Raw genomic sequence first — 16,542 nt, 5'->3', positions numbered from 1 at the left:
GAGAAAGGAAGTTTTCATTGCTATTTCTGATTGTAGCGATTTTATTTCTCCTCTTTATTTTATTATTTTATTAATTAATTCATTTTTTTGATTTTGAGACAAGGTCTTGTCAGGTAGTTCATTTTGACTGACCCTTCTTAGTTCACTGCTTGCTGTTATACAACACCGCATCGGGTCCAGTTGCCAGTTTTTAAAGCCCACCTATGAATATCCGTAATGGCTCTCTCTCTTTCTAGACATAGCGACAGTGATATCAAGTATATTTTAGGTTCTGAAATGTGTCTGCATTTGTTTCTGTTCTCATTATTGTGAGAGTAAACCTGAGAAGGAGACGGTTAAGAGAAAAAAAGCTTATTCTGGCTCACCGTCAAAGGATACACAATCTACTACAGTGGGAAAGGCATGGCAGAGAGGGCTGCTTGCATGTGTGGTGATGGAAACTCCCTCACCATCTGGATGGACCTGGAAGCAGACAGAGAAGAATACCATTCGTTAGCTGTTTCCCCTCAGGGCCCCAGCCAGGGGATGGGAACACCTACTCAGGACAGGCCTTCCTTCCCATGATGATTCATCTTCATTGTCAACATGATGAGACTTAGAATCTCCAGGAAAACATACCTCTGGTGTGTGCATGAGGGTACTTCCGGAACTGTGTCAATGACCAGGGAAGATACACTTCCTCTGAATGGGCTGCAATGAGCTCAGTATCAGCATTCACCTCTCCCTGTTCCTTAACTTCAGGCACAGCAATGCCTTCCTACCTCTGCCTCCTCATAATCTTATCACTGTGCCTTTTCTATCACAAATATCCTCAAACTGTAGGCCAAGATGGACCCTTTCTTTATTAAGTTGCTGGTGTCAGGTATTCTGTTACAGCAACAAGATGATAAAATTTCATCTCAGTTGATCTTCACTGGAAAACCCTCTTAGGCCTACCCAAAGTGTCCCTTATTCTCTTGTTTCTTGATATAATTATGCTGACAATCATACTTCACCATCACTTTGGGTTGTCAGCATAATGGTGTGAATGTGACTCTTCAGTATGTGACAGCAGATTATAGAGTTAGAGCAGGAAAGAACATTTGTGTATTAGGACACTGGGATATATGGCTGATATAAGACTGTTCAAATGTTCACAACCTGCTCATTTTTGACTAATTCAGTATCTCTGAAGCATCCTTATTTTTAAACATTCTCTGTAGTGAAAGTAAATACTAATATTGAAGAAATAACCAATTATTTCCCAAAGCAACACATGTAAACCTGTGGCATGGTGTTCTCGTCATGTCTTTACATGCCTTGTGGATGCAGGCTGCAACACGGATTTTGTACTGTCCTCTCACTTTGTGCCGTTTTCTTGTTCTCTATTTGTTTTATTACCAAGAAACAGCATTTGGGGGATTACTTTAGAAGCTGAATGTATTAACGATGGTCCAACTCTCAATCAGCATTCCTTGGCAAAGCTGCCCAAGGAGCACTTGAGTGGTCTTAGGCCTGGGGGAAATACAGCTAGAAAATAACAAGCTATTAGCAAATTAGGTCGCTTTCAGCATAACATAGCAGAGCATAACAGGATAATATAAATATGGATTAGTGCTTCAGTCCATGTTTTTATTGCATGAAGTACAGTTGCTAGGAGTGGAGGAGTAGCTGAGGCAAAGATTTAGCCAGAAAAACACATTTTTGTGTATTTCAGATCACTTAATCCATGCCTAGACTGATTTTTGAATCCCAGGCATTATACTTGTTAACAGTTTGTCACCTCTTTTTAAACTCAGAGAGACCAAGTCTTGTCCTACATCCTTGACAACTGTTTGAGCAGTTCTAGTGTCAGTGGCTGCAGACAGAGTCTTTCTCTCTTGTGCTTAAAAAGCAAGCATCTCTTCAAAAGCCTTCTGTTAAGATGAGACCCTTCCAGAGGTTTAAGAAGACAGCTGTTGAAGGAGAGAGGACTCGTGAACTCTGCAATTTTATTTAGTGCCTGCACAGCATAAAGCAACATTCTCTGTGTAGTGTACTATCCACTGTCATCCACACATGTTAGTGATGCTACTAAAACATCGCTGCATTTTCTCAAAGCATAGAGTTCTGATAATATTAGGGCCCTGAAAGGTTGTGATTGTGTAGGGATGGGAAAGGAAAAGGACGAAAGCAGTCTTTCTATGTGTCTGAGAACAATGGCTTCTTATGTCATGAAGAACACATGTATTTTAAACATGTGCACTTAACAAAGCTGTGAAATACTAGTTACCTTCTCTGAATTCTTGTAGGTTATGGGAACTAGTGAGTGGTGAGAATGGGTGCTTCCAGGAAAAGTGGCCTGGGAAAAACATACTGTGTGGGAGCTTTCAAAAATAAAAGTAAATAAAAGTTAAAGAAAGAGAGGTTGTTGGGAAATGGTCACTGAGAATACTTCCAAATATCCAGTTTCTTCGGAGATCTGTACAATGACTTTTTTCTTCATGTTTTTGGATGAAATTATATATTCTTCAGTGTGAGGATATATGCAGCATACATGTAAGCAGTAAAGCAAATGTTACAGTTATAAACTGTGCAAATGTCAGTAGTCACCCAGACTTAAACCCTCAGATGCTGTTGCAATTGCTTCTGTTGTCTGCACCCCATCTCTCTGCTTTCTCTTCAGCCAAAAATAAATTTAATATAGGTTACTTTGCTAAACTCCATATACATGGAGAGTGTATTGCATGATTTTGATGGTCTTTTGAATTTTATGAAATAGCACATGTCTTGCCTTGTCTGTTGGGATTTGCTATTTCATTCAGTTTTGTGTACTTCATGCATTTTGTTTGTGATGTTCTGGGCCATTTATTTTTCTGGCTTTGTAACTTTCCATTATGTGACTATACTACAGCTTGTTCATCTATTATCCTTTTGATGTGCATTTGAAATGTGTCCCAGTACTTGCTGCTGTGAATAAAATCACTATGAAAATTCTTATTCATGTGTCCTGGAACACTTGAGAGGAGTTTTTCTGGTATCCCCAGGCTTTGGTGCTCATGAATATTCCTCTTTGCAACACAATGACACTTTTTTTTTCCAAAATAGAAATACCAGTTTCAGTTTACTTTCTTATAAGTATGCATCAAAATAAAAGTCCCCATAGGTACATATCTTATAATATTTGATATCAATTACAATTGCTTTTGTCAAATTGCTTATATTTGGTATCTTGTGGACCTAGCTTATATCTCTATGACTGCTAATGAGATTCAACTTCTCCACAAATATTTATTGTAAATGCTCCTCAGTGTGTACATGAGTATAGGTACTTTGCAGCCCAAGACGAGCATGTGGAAGTCTGAGAATCAGTTCTTTCCTTTTATCTTTCATGTGTTCTTGGAACCAAGAAAGTCATCAGGCTTTAACCAATTGAGTCATTCAGTGGACCTCACCTCTTTTTTTAACTAGCAAGATAAACTGTCATTAAAACAAGGAGGAGGAGAAAGACAAGGTTATGAGGAGGAAGAAAAAGGAGAGGAGGAGGAGGAAGAAGAAGAAGAAAAAGAAGAAGGAAAAGAAGTAGTATAGTAGTAGTAGTAGAAGAAGGAGGAGGAGAAGGAGGAGAAAAAGAAGACAAAGAAAAAGAAGGAGATGAAGAAAAGGAAGAAGAAGAAGAAGAAGGAGGAGGAAGAGGAGGAGGAGGAGAACAACAACAAAAACAACAAATACAAGAACAGGAACAAGAACAAGAACAAGAACAAGAACAAGAAAGAACAAGAAATAAACAGCTGATTAAAATTTTTTTCACCAAATTCAAAAGTGGCAGATAACAGATGTGTGAAAACCAAGCGAGTACTGGATCTTCTCTTTGTTAAGGTAGAGCAGTGTGATTGAGTGTCCTGAGTCTTCCTTAAAAGCCTGCTAATTTTAGACTCTGTAGCTAATGAATGCTGTAGCACACCTACAGTGATAGATGTTATTTTTCTGCATTGTGTAATTGCAAGGCGTATTAGCTTTTTCTTCTAACTGAAGCCCAACAAAGCTATTTTGTGCAAAGTAGTATAAAACTGATGAAATATCAAATGAATAGGTTCCTTAGTTGTAGGTCAGCAACTCTTGGGTGATGGTCCTAAGGATACTGCACAAAATCCTGGAAGAAAGTCAGGGTGCTGTTATCAAAGAAAGAGAGGATGCAGGGTAGCAAAACAGATCAAACACCTCAACTGAACAGGTGCATGCTGTTCATACAGTCATAGGAAGACTGAAAACAGTCCAGTGAGTTAGTTTTCTAACTATTTGACACTCATGTTGGCTGAGTCTTTTTAAGTCAAAGTAGTGAACACATTATAAGGTGAGTTTTGTAAGAAGGTAAGATGATAATGGCTCAGCTCATGGAAGGACATTGTGTGTCCATGACTGAGAGCAGTCAGAACAGTCATGAACTTCCAGCCTCTACCACTGTGAATGCCTATGAGAAGAACCAGATCTGTATTCATTAAAAATGCTTGATGTCTGCTCATGTAACCAAGACATGACAAGTTTCTAAGATTTTGAAGGGACTCATCTCTTTCAGAATTCACCATTAAATCCCACTTCTCGTTCAGAATTTAATGTTGGTATCAACTTTACATAAGATCCTAAATCTGAACAAGTCGATACAGAGGACTTTGGTCTTTTCAAGACTCTGAGAAACCTGGGCTGCTGAAGGGACAAGACTACAAAGTGATTGCACATAGGATAAAGCTAGTTAAGAGTTCCAGAAAGCAGATGTAGTTAAATATACTTTATGTCCTAACAAAGCTATATTTTTAAATGTATGTCTCAGAATGGTTAAAAAATTGGAGCACGAAAAATTTAAATACAGGCAGTGTCAAAATGATGCTGATGCTGATGATGCTGATGCTGATACTGATACTGATGCTGATGATTTGAGTTATTAGTGTTTTTCCTATCGGGCAAAGGTACCCGTGTCCCTGGTTTCTGACTCTTGGCTTCTGGCAGTAGTTACTTTTTCATAGGGCAGCCATCTAAGGTTTGTAGCAGTTAAATCACATACAGTTACAAGTGACATTGGAGGGATGGTGTTAAATTTGGAATCAGAATTCAAACTATGCACAAAATTAATTCTGTTGTGCCTATTTTTTTTTTTTTAGCAAAGAGAGATCCCATATTTTATGATATGCACAATTTGTTAACTATGCCTAGGAGTTCTGTGTGGGACTGTATTAATTTACTCTGATTAAAATTGTTTACTAAGTACTCAGTACTAGGGTAGTTTAATTGGTGAAGGAACATTATGGAGCACATGCTCTCTCATCATGATAAATCTCTTTAGACACTCATCATCCTTCCTGTGAAATCCATCAGGAAGTATCCTGTCCTTCCTCTGTGAGTCAGATGACAAGGTCGAGGACATGCCAGATGAAGTCGTCTTGTGGCTGTAGAAAAGAAGAGGGAAAAAAGAGAAGAAAAATCCTACACCTGGATTTCTAAAACCCAAGGGCCGATGCAAATGGGGCCCATTTTGACAACAGATTCAGGATAACACTGTATCACAACTTCTGTTCATCTCTTGAGCAAATTCCATAGATTCAATAAACTCTTCATCCTTTTACACAGGGAAATGTCTTATAACCTCCTCCAGAACTCTAACTAACCCTCCTGCTGGATTTTATTCATTTATTTATTTTGTTGGATCAGTGTATCTAGCCTACCCAGCAGTTCCATTGACCCGACATATGGACAACCCTAAGCTGGCATTTGGTATTTGACACTGTCTTCCATCTTTTGCTCCGACCAACAGGCACACAGAGCTTTTTGTCTTCTCTTTCATGTATAATCTGTCTTCTTTCTTAGCTGTGTGCTAAGAAATGTGCTACCTTTAGGCAGGAGTATGCATTTTCTGTGAGTAAATGTGACTAAGTCCCAAATCCTCACTCTCTTTCCCACCCCAGCTATCATTAAGTTGAACATCTGTTCACCCTGCACTTAGCACAAGAGAGCCCACACTGGAACTCGAAGCTAAGATCCTTTCAATATTGATGGTTTACGAGACTCAATGTTTCTGGGAAGAAGGAAGTGTGTCTTCCATCCACACATCCTGAGCCTGAGCACTGGTCCAAAGAAATACTTGTTTAATTGAATTGGGTATTTATATTTGAAAAACATAAGCCATGGTTGTCAGTAGAGGTGGAGACGGAAGAACCACACGTTTGAGGTTGACACTGTGATTTGTTCTTCATGGGGGCAGAGCTGTTCTCACTGCTGCCACCCCTTCACATTTATTACTTGACTCTGAGAGCAAGACTGAAGCTTGAGTGCTCAGTCGAATAGAGGTGAGACAGTCTTGTTTCTTCACAGTGTGATACCTCGAGTCATTACCTGTACATTCCAATCCTCAGTTTTCTCATCTTTAAAATGGGCTTAAATGATCCTGAAGTGTTCTGAAAAAATCCTGTTTAATGTAAGTGGTGAGTGCCAAGTGGAGAACAGGCATGCTGATTACCATTTTACAGTTAATAGCCAAATTGCTATTTTATGATAGTGATCCCAGATTTTTTTTCAGCTCAGCTTCAAATTCTTGCACATTCCAAACAATTGTTTAAATAAATAATTCAGTTCATTTCCATAAGACAACAGTAGAGATTCAATTCTGGTGACCACAGTGTGCCTATTTTGAAGAATAATATGATTTTTTTTCATTAGCAGCTTATAGCAAAAAATATGATTTATTGGCTATAGAAAATGCATTGCTAAAGTTTTATCACTAATACTACTGTCATTGTATCTTACAATTTTAGTTTATGTGTATGGGAGTTTTATCTACTTGAATGTCTGTGTATCACAAGCATATCTGCGGCCTAAAGAGAACAGAAAAATGCATGAGATCCTTGGCGCTGGACTGTTGTAAGCCCCCATGTGAATGCCGTGAATCAAACCTGTGTTTTCTGGATGAGCAACCAGTGCTCTGACTTTCTGAGCCATTGCTCCAGCTCCCTATTATTAGCTTTAAATTATGTGTTTGTGGGGGAATCAATACGTGGGTGTGTGCATGTGAGTGTAGGTGCCCTCAGAGGCTAAAATTAGACGCCTGAAGCTCGAGTTACAAGCACTTGTAAGCCACGTGATGTGAGTGCTGGGAACTGAACACAGGCCCTCTGCAAATATTTTATGTGGAGTGCTCTTAATCACTGATCCAGTCTGTCCCCCCAAGCGAGTTTCTAAGCCAGTTTTCCTCTATGAGTTTTTGTGCTGTATTTTTTTTTACCCCTGGTTATCAGTGTATAATACACCACACTAAACATACAGTGGCTTAAATATCAGTCATTTGTTCCAGCCTGCACAGCTGTAGGCTGTGTTTGAGTTTGCTAGTCTGGCTTGGTTTTGCCTGGGTAGATCAGCTTCACACCCTGGTCTACATTACATGTCACAGTCAGTTCTGTTGTCTGTGTCTTCATTCTTGGAGTGGGGGGCGTTCCGCTAATATTGCTGTGGGGCTATGGGAAAGCAAGCACACCCGCACAAGCTCATTCCTTTGCTTCATCCCAGCTGCCAATATTCCAGTGCAAATCGAGTTAGACAGCAGAGTCCGAAGTCAGGGACTGCCTTTTCCTGGGGAGATAGAAGATGGGGAGGAAACCATCCTACCACTAAGTACAACGTGGGAAGTTCTAAACTGAGAACGGAGGATCTGTAAATAGTATCTTTCCTCTGTAGTCACACAGCAGTGATGACTGATATGGAAATGACTCATTTCCTCTAGGGGTACATCTTCAGCCAACCTTGTATTCCTAAATGCTTTGACTTTAGAATGCTCAGTTCTGTATGTCTAAAAAGGAAGTATGCAAAAGGGTTTTTAAAAATACAGCACTTAAGGAAATAGACTGAAGTGAGTCCTGGAGGGATGTTGCTAAAGAGATTGCTATTACTTCCAGCAATACAATTTTTGCTTCCTATAAGAATAAGGTTTAGGTTTCTTTTCTTTGTGAAAGAAACACCAGGTTGTATTTGGGTTGGGTTTCTGAAGTATCACATTATGCTTTACATACCTGCCGGTTAAAGCTTTTTCTTTGAAGTATTTTCCTTAGTACACATGTTATCTAGAAAGAAAACAGTACCAAACTCTATATTTAGGATTTTTGCGCACATACATGCATGCATGCCTCCATGGTGTGTGTGTGTGGGGGGGGCACACTTTTGTTCAAGAGGAGCAATGTTACTGCTCATATTGTTGTAATGAAGTCTTACCATTAAAAGCTCAGCCTTGGTGTCTACCATTGGTGTCAACCACCTATAGTTTTGCTCAACAAAACACAGTGACCTAAAAGAGCTCATTTAGATGTGTATCACCCCAGTGGACAAGAATAACTTTGGTCATGGGGTTGTTCTTAAGAGTATAATTAATTGTAGTTGATGAGGCATTTCTGAAAACTGTCCTTCCTTCTTTCTCTGTTTTCTCCTTATTTCTATCCTTGTAGTTGGCCAGCTGATGTCTCAGTCCTCTTCTGTCCCTCATGCATGTGTCTGATTTACATGGTCAGTAGCGTGGTGTGAACATCATGATATTTATAATGCCCAGGGTGGATTGTTTCTCAGGATGATATCATAGACCTCTGACCTAAGGCTTGCTGGCCTCATCTTTGTCATCAGAAAAGCTCACTGCCTGTTCTTCAATGCTAAGTGTCAGGCCAGATAGAACGTAAGGTACAACTGGCTGACACTTCCAGGGAACTTAGAGTTTTGCACTTTACTTTGCAGCATTTGTCCTTCATAAAAAGTCCTGAGGTACTTTCTGTATTCTACTGTTAAGTGCATAGAATCTCCAAGATGGTGGAAACAGTTTTCCTTCAAACACAGAGCACTTGACCACAAGGTTCGGATTGCAGTTCTTCATCCTGTTAAAGTTCCTTCTTGGAAACAATGGAACCGATGCTCTACCTGCTGTCTCTATCCTGCCTTCCAGGATACAGAGTGGGTTTTCAGAAACAAATGTGTAAGGGACACATTAGAAATGGACAGGAAGCTAAGGCAGGGACACATATCACTGATTACATGCAGAGGCAACCTGAAGGTAAGAGTGCTAAATAAAGATACAGGAGAGCAGGCACAATTGGAAGAAGATGGATGGCCTAAAGTTATATTTTCATACAAGACTTGCAAGACTTTCTTTGTGTAAGAGGCAGAACATAGGAGGAAAATCCTGCCTTGAAGGTGGGAGGCAACATCCCCCTGTCTGGGATTCTGGACTGATCCAGAAGTAGGACAGGAGAAAGTGAGCAGAGGAGCCGTATTCTCTACTCTTGGCTTTCAGATCTGTCAAGGCATGAGCAAATAGGCTTGGGCTCTTGGTGACAGCTTGAGGCACTAGCATGGATTTCCATCATGACAGACCTCTCACACCACAGGCCAAAAGAAACACATTCTTCTTTAAGTTCGTTCTTGTCATTTATCTGTGCATTTCCAAAACTTTTTGAGCACTGGGAGGGAGTCTTTCAGGAATGTCATTTGGGGATTGGTAGAGGGACAATGGAGTAAGCACAGAAAGGCTTTTATGTGGTGGGGATTTGGAGTTTAACATGAGAGGAGAGAAGCCAAAATGCTTCCTCAAGATAAAGGCAGAAAATCAAAACAACCCTGAGATTCCACCTCACAACATTCAGAAAGGCTAAGATAAAAAACTAAGGTGACAACAGATGCTGGCGAGGATGCAGAGAAAGAGGAACACTCCTCCATTGCTGGTGGGATTGCAAGCTTGTACAACCACTCTGGAAATCAGTCTGGCGGTTCCTCAGAAAATTGGACATACTTCTACTGGAAGATCCAGCAATACCACTCCCGGGCATATACCCAGATGATGTTCCAATATGTAATAAGGACACATGCTCCCCTATGTTCATAGCAGCCTTATTTATAATAGCCAGAAGCTGGAAAGAACCTAGATGCCCCTCAACAGAGGAATGGATACAGAAAATGGGGTACATTTACACAATGGGTACTACTCAGCTATTAAAAACAATGAATTTATGAAATTCTTAGGCAAATAGATGCATCTGGAGGATAGCATCCTGAGTGAGTAACCTAATCACAAAAGAACACACAAGATATGCACTCACTGATAAGTGGATATTAGCCCAGAAGCTCAGAATACCCAAGATACAATTTGCAAAACACATGAATCTCAAGAAGAAGGAAGACCAAATTGTGGATACCTCAGTCCTTCTTAGAAGAGGTAACAAAATACCCATGGAAGGAGTTACAGAGACAAAGTCTGGAGCAGAAACTGAAGGAATGACCATCCAGAGACTGCCCCACCTGGGGATCCATCCCATAAACAACCACCAAACCCAGATAGTGTTGCAGATGCCAACAAGATTTTGCTGACAGCCAGGCAGTGGTGGGTGGCACATGCCTTTAATCCCAGCACTTGGGAGGCAGAAGCAGGCGGATTTCTGAGTTCAAGGCCAGTCCGGTCTACAGGACAGCCAGGGCTACACAGAGAAACCCTGTCTTGAAAAAACCAAAACAACAACAACAACAACAACAACAACAAAAGATTTTCCTGACAGGTTCCTGATATAGCTGTCTCCTGGGAGGCTCTGCCAGTGCCTGGCAAATACAGAAGTGGATGAACACAGTCATCCATTGGACAGAGCACAGGGTCCCCAATGAAGGAGCTAGAGAAAGTACCCAAGGAGCTGAAGGGGTTTGCAGCCCCATAGGAGGAACAACAATATGAACTAAGCAGTACCCCCAGAGCTCCCTGGGAGTAAACCACCAATCAAAGAGATCACATGGTGGGACTTGTGTCTCTAGCTGCACATGTATCATAGGATGGCCTAGTCAGTCATCAATGGGAGGAGAGGCCCTTGGTTCTGTGAAGGTCCTATGCCCCATAGGGGAATGCCAAGGCCAGGACGTGCGAGTGGGTGGGTTGTGTAGCAAGGGGAGAGGGGAGAGGATAGGGGATTTTCAGAGGGGAAACTAGGGAAGGGGATAACATGTGAAATGTAAATAAAGAAAATATCTAATAAAAAGGAAAATAAAAGATAAAGGCGGAGACAGGGTTAGGAACGAGAGGTAAATGGCACGGGAGGAACAGGACTCCCTGGTTGTAGTTTTCACTTGCTGCTCAGAGGTCAAAGCCTTTAACTGAGAGTTGCAATGACTCACACACTTCTGATTATGAAATGATCAAATGTGAATTCAAAATAAAATGTGTAAGAAGTCCAAAGTGTTGCTGGTACCTTGGTGTATACTGTGAATCTCTGTAGATTCACAGAAGCCTTGGATCTGAACACACCACCGTTATATCACAGAATACCCATCAATACAACCTGAAACACCTTGGCTCTGACTTGAGACTACATGTTATGTGAAGTTTGACTGAGCAAAATTTTCCCTTACAGAAACACATAATGGTTTAATAATGAGAAACAAAGACTTTAAACATTTTTCTTCCATCAAGAAAGGAGTCAATTAGTTGGTCTTTGGATTGTGTTGGACTGTTTCTTTTTAAGAATTGCTTCTTGAGTTGTCAACTTAAAAATTAAAACTTCTCATTAATTGACTTTATTTTGGGATTAGGGCAGGATTTGAAACAGTCTCTGAAGTGGCTCTCCAAATACTTCTGTCATTTCTGTGTCATTCATATGTATATAAATCTGTATTCTCACCTTTGGCAATCACAAAACCAAAGTGTATGTCAACTTCAAAACAAGTGAAGATGATCAATGTCTTCATCCTGTAATGTAAAGTACGCAGCCACGATTCAGTTTTCTATATGCAAGTAAACACGCACATCTGTCTCATCCATGTACACATTTGCTTCCTCTTTAAGAAAATGGTAAAATTATGTTTATAACAAGTAATAATTGCAAAATAAATTTCTTGGCTTGAGGAGAGGGCTCAGTTGGTAAAAGCTGTTTCCATGCAAGCCCGGCAAAGTAAATTCAATCTACAGAAGTTGTGTACAAAAATAGATGCTGTGGCATACATCTGTAATTCTTCATTCCTAGGGTAAGATGGGAGTCAGAGACAGGTGATCTCGAAAAACCAAAAGAAAAAAAAATGTTCAGCATCTCATGTACTTAGTTCAGCATCAGAAACACAAGGCACCTTGCCTCAAAAATGTAGAGCCCTGATGACTTGTAAAAAGTCTCTGGCCTCCACATCTATGCCATAGCATATGTGTGCCCTAATTCCCACTTACACCATACACATAGACACAGAGTAAATGAACATATAACTTTTAATATGTTACTTTGTGATTTATGGTGAGTACTTGATTGATATATCTACTTATACACATATCTTCCCAAAGCTATATAAACATGTATGGGGAGAGTAGGTTGGTGTGTACAGGATTTTGAGAAATTTTGGCTTATAAGGTCTGTGGGGGGTAGGGGACCAGCAGGTGACATTTTGACAGGATATGAGTTCCTTTTATTTCTGTGACCAAATGAATACTTACGGAGGATGGGTTTCCTGTGGGTTATGGCAAGAGAGGATATCATTTGCTGTCATGAGCAGTGGCCTCAGCCGTTAGTGTGCTAGGGGAGCCAGAGTCTACTTGCTCACATCTTGGCAGAGGTGAAGGCAGAGAAGACACTGCCCCTTGCTTGGCAGGCTTTCTCTTGTTGCTCTTCGCATTGGGTCCAAGCCTGCATGCAGCCTCAGGGATGATGCTGCCCAAGTTCATGTTAGCACTTCCATTCCAATTAATCTTCTGAGAGAACCTCCTTTCAGACTTTCCAAATGCTTGACTCATTAGTGCTCCAGGTCATTCTTAAACCAAGCAAGTTTAGAATCAAAACGAATCATGGTAGATTTCTCACACTATAGGGAACGTCTTTCAGCTTCCACCTGGCTTCACTTGGGCATTCAAGAGACAGAGGGTCTATTCAGTGTGATGTCTGCAAACAAGGCAGTCTGTTTCAGCATCCCCTTACTCCAAACATTTAAAATAAATATAAGTTTCAGGTGAGATCAATGAAACCAGAAATGAATGAGGGTTTCAAACAACAAAGGTCATCGACAATGAATAACAACTACAAGGTAGGATTTTCTAATTTTCACTAAAGTTTCTTAGCTGCTGACATGACACTGTGGGAATGTTGGTGCCACTCAGGTGCCTGGCTTTCATTTGGTCATGTCCCTCAGCACCAGGAATGCTCTCCGGCATGGAGCCTTCCACTCCTATTTCTGTTTGTTGTTAATGTTTCTGAGATTTGGCTTTAAACAGCAGCCAACTGAGGGATGCTGACTTTTCTCTTCCCATTTCAGGCTTAGTGCAGAGCTTTTGCTATTGTGTAGCAAACTAATCAGAAAATTACATTTATATTCTCAACCCAACACTAGCCAGCTCTACAGTTTTAAAGTCTCCTCTTTATGTGTTCCTATTACATTCTAACCAAATCCTTCTGGGTGATTCAGGATGAGTTTTACTATCTCCATCTTATAGATACCCAACTGGTGTGATTTACAGTGATGGTGTTTTCACCTCAGGTATTGATTAGTAAGCCACCGGTGTACTTTTAGTTGTTTTGTATAGTCACAGCTGGTCTTTGTGTGACACACTTAAAGCTTGACCTGTTTTTGGTGCCATGTTCAGATTTAAAAGAAACCTGGAGGATGGTGTTACTACCCAAGGCAGGCATTGCTACCCATGTCTTACTCACAAAACTGAATCTCTGGGCAAAGACAACGATTCCTCAGACTATTAGGCTTTGCACAACTAAGATCTTCAAGGTCGTTTGCCATCACACTTAGCTCTTTAATGATGCTTAAACAACACGAGTAAAAAGTCAGTTACTGAGGCAAAGAAGGAAAACAGAAGTGGAATGAGAATGGATGCCTGCTTCCTGATTTCTAATGGAGCGTGTAGAATGTGTCACGTGCTCCACACCACCTCCTGCTTGCTCTGTGCCTAAAGATGACCTTAAAGTGACTGTCATGCCTCTGCCTCCAGAGTGACAGCATTATGGTTATGGATGACAACACCCAATTCCTGTTAATGCAAGGCAAGCATTCTACTACTGGAGTAGTAATACAGCCTTCGACTCTAATTTCTTTACCACCCTTCTAATGAAACACTGATTGTTTAAATTATGGTGAGTTAAAATTAGGGCATTTAATCACAAACTTCAGCTTTGTTTCAGAAACATGCTACTCACCTCCCTTTTTAAAAATTATATATTTTACATCCTGACCACAGTTTTCTTTCCCCCATGTCCTTCTAGCCCCCTCCCCCAACCCTGCTTTTCTCTTTAGTAAAGGGCAGGCTTCCCATGGACATCAACCAAACATGGCATATCCAGTTGCAGTAAAACTAGGCACCACCCCTCATATTAAGGTTAGACAAGGCAACCCAGTGGGAGGAAAAGGGTCCCAAAAGCAGTCAAAAGTGTCAGAGAGAGCATCTGCTCACACTGTTAGGAGTCCCACAAGAAGACCAAGCCACACAACTGTAGTATATCCAGAGGGCCTAGATCAGAGGCATGCAGGCTCTCTGGTTGTCAGTTCAGTCAGATACATTCTTTCAAGAATTGTAATTTTCAGTTATGTTGTTGTTCTCTTTTGAATCTCTTTGAATTTTTCTTGCCTCACAAAATTAAGTTCATCTTTGTTATGGTCAGTCAGGCAGTATTCTTCAAAACAAGAAGGTGGAGATGATTCACTGGGGATCACAGGAAACAAGTATTGTCCCCTCCTAATTTTTTTTAAGTTTTAAATTTCTGTTTTTGTGTTTATGAAATATATGACATAACAAAAACAAAATATAAGTAGGTTAGTATAATATATATACTCATATTTATAAGTTTATATAGTCATAACCTGTTGGAGATTCATAGTATAATGGGTCATAATATGTTCTGCTACAAAAACTAAGAAAAGAAAAACCTAGGTGAGGATATGTTAAATTCCTGACCTTTAATTCCTCAGAATGCCGACTTAATTGAAATAAGGGTAGTTGTAGATGTAATTATGTTATATGGGGTCAAACTGGAGTAGGATGTGTCTCAAATCTGATATGACTGGTGTCCTTGGAAGTATAGAGCCACATTAATACACACAGAAAGGATGGATATTGTCTCAGTCAGCTGTCTATGAGCAGACCCCACGACTTGGGTAACTCTTATAAAGGAAAGCATTTAATTGGGGCTGGCTTACAGTTTGAGTCTTAGTCCATTATCATCATAGCAGGAAGCATGGCGATGTGCAGTCAGACATGGTTCTGGAGAAGCAGAGTTTTATATTCGGATCTGCAGGCAGAAGGAAGGAAAGGGTACTAAGCCTGTCTTGGGTTTTTGAAACCTCAAAGTCTCCCCAGGGACACACATTCTCCAACCAGGCCACACCTCTTAGTCCTTCTCCAGCAGTTCCACTCCCTGATGACTAAGTACTTAAATATTTGAGCCTATGGGCCCATTTTTATTGAAACTACTACATTTATCTATAGACAATGGATGAGAAGGATTACCTTAGCCACAGAAACTGAGACAAACATGTAGTCCGTTGTTTATAAGAGCTTTTAATGGAGTCTACCTTGCAGCCTTCTTGGTTTTATTCTTTCAAGTACCAAAAGTGTGATACACTCCATGTATGTTGCTATAACTCTCCAACTCATGGTGTCTTATAAAGTAACACACAACGAATAAACCAACAACAAGACCAAGCTAACTGAAATATTTTAAGAAAAACTAACAGACTCAATATGTTTACAAGTATAGTGGATTACCAGTGTGATCATGTTATCAGGACACCAGAGAAAACAGATGCATAGAAGGAGGTGAACAGAACCTCAGGAGGGAAAGAAGGTCTCTTAAGTGCTTCTGGGTGTCATGGCATCACTAAGGGTAAGCTGTGAGTGTCTCTACAGAGGTAACAAGTCCAAGAGACGAGATGGTATCACTAGGCGAACAAAGATGAGCACTTGAAGGGAGACATCAGGGTTTCAAAGAGAAAGAAATGAGCTAATATTTGATAGCTTTATTTCCCATTTGTTTATTTTCTACAAGTCATGTTTTGGAGCAATTAACAAAATATCATAAAAATATTCCCACTGTGACTACATATGAATAACTTTAATTCTGCCCAACATTTGTCTTCTTGCTACAAAATGCATCTGTTACTTGCATTTACTTAATCTGTTAAGATATTGTGAACTAAACTACAGACTCCACAGACATTTAAGAAGCAGCTTCCCATTTTTAATGGATACTTGTGACTAGCAAAATCTGCTTTTCTGATCACATGGCCCAACCACCCCAGGAGCAGGAGCCTCTTTTCCCATGCTGCAGCAGACTATGTATGCATAATGGGTGTCATATAAGAAAGCTGATGGGTATGTACGCAGGAGGGATCAGTATTAGTAGCAGAAATAAGCAACAGAATAGAGAAAAGTCTGTAACCCTTGAATAGGCATTGTGTATTTGAAAGAGTGGTGGAGAGTAAAAACTCCTCTCTCTAGATCTCTGTCTCTCTGTCTCTCTCTCTGTCTCTCTGTCTCTCTGTCTCTCATGTGTGTGTGAGAGAGAAAGAGAGGGGGGAAAGGGAGAGGGAGGGGGAGGGAGGGAAGGAGGG

The sequence above is a fragment of the Mus caroli genome, chromosome 11 (genome assembly GCF_900094665.2).
Source record: "Mus caroli chromosome 11, CAROLI_EIJ_v1.1, whole genome shotgun sequence".
Taxonomy (NCBI): Eukaryota; Metazoa; Chordata; class Mammalia; order Rodentia; family Muridae; genus Mus; species Mus caroli.
Note: the sequence above shows the minus strand (reverse complement) of the source record.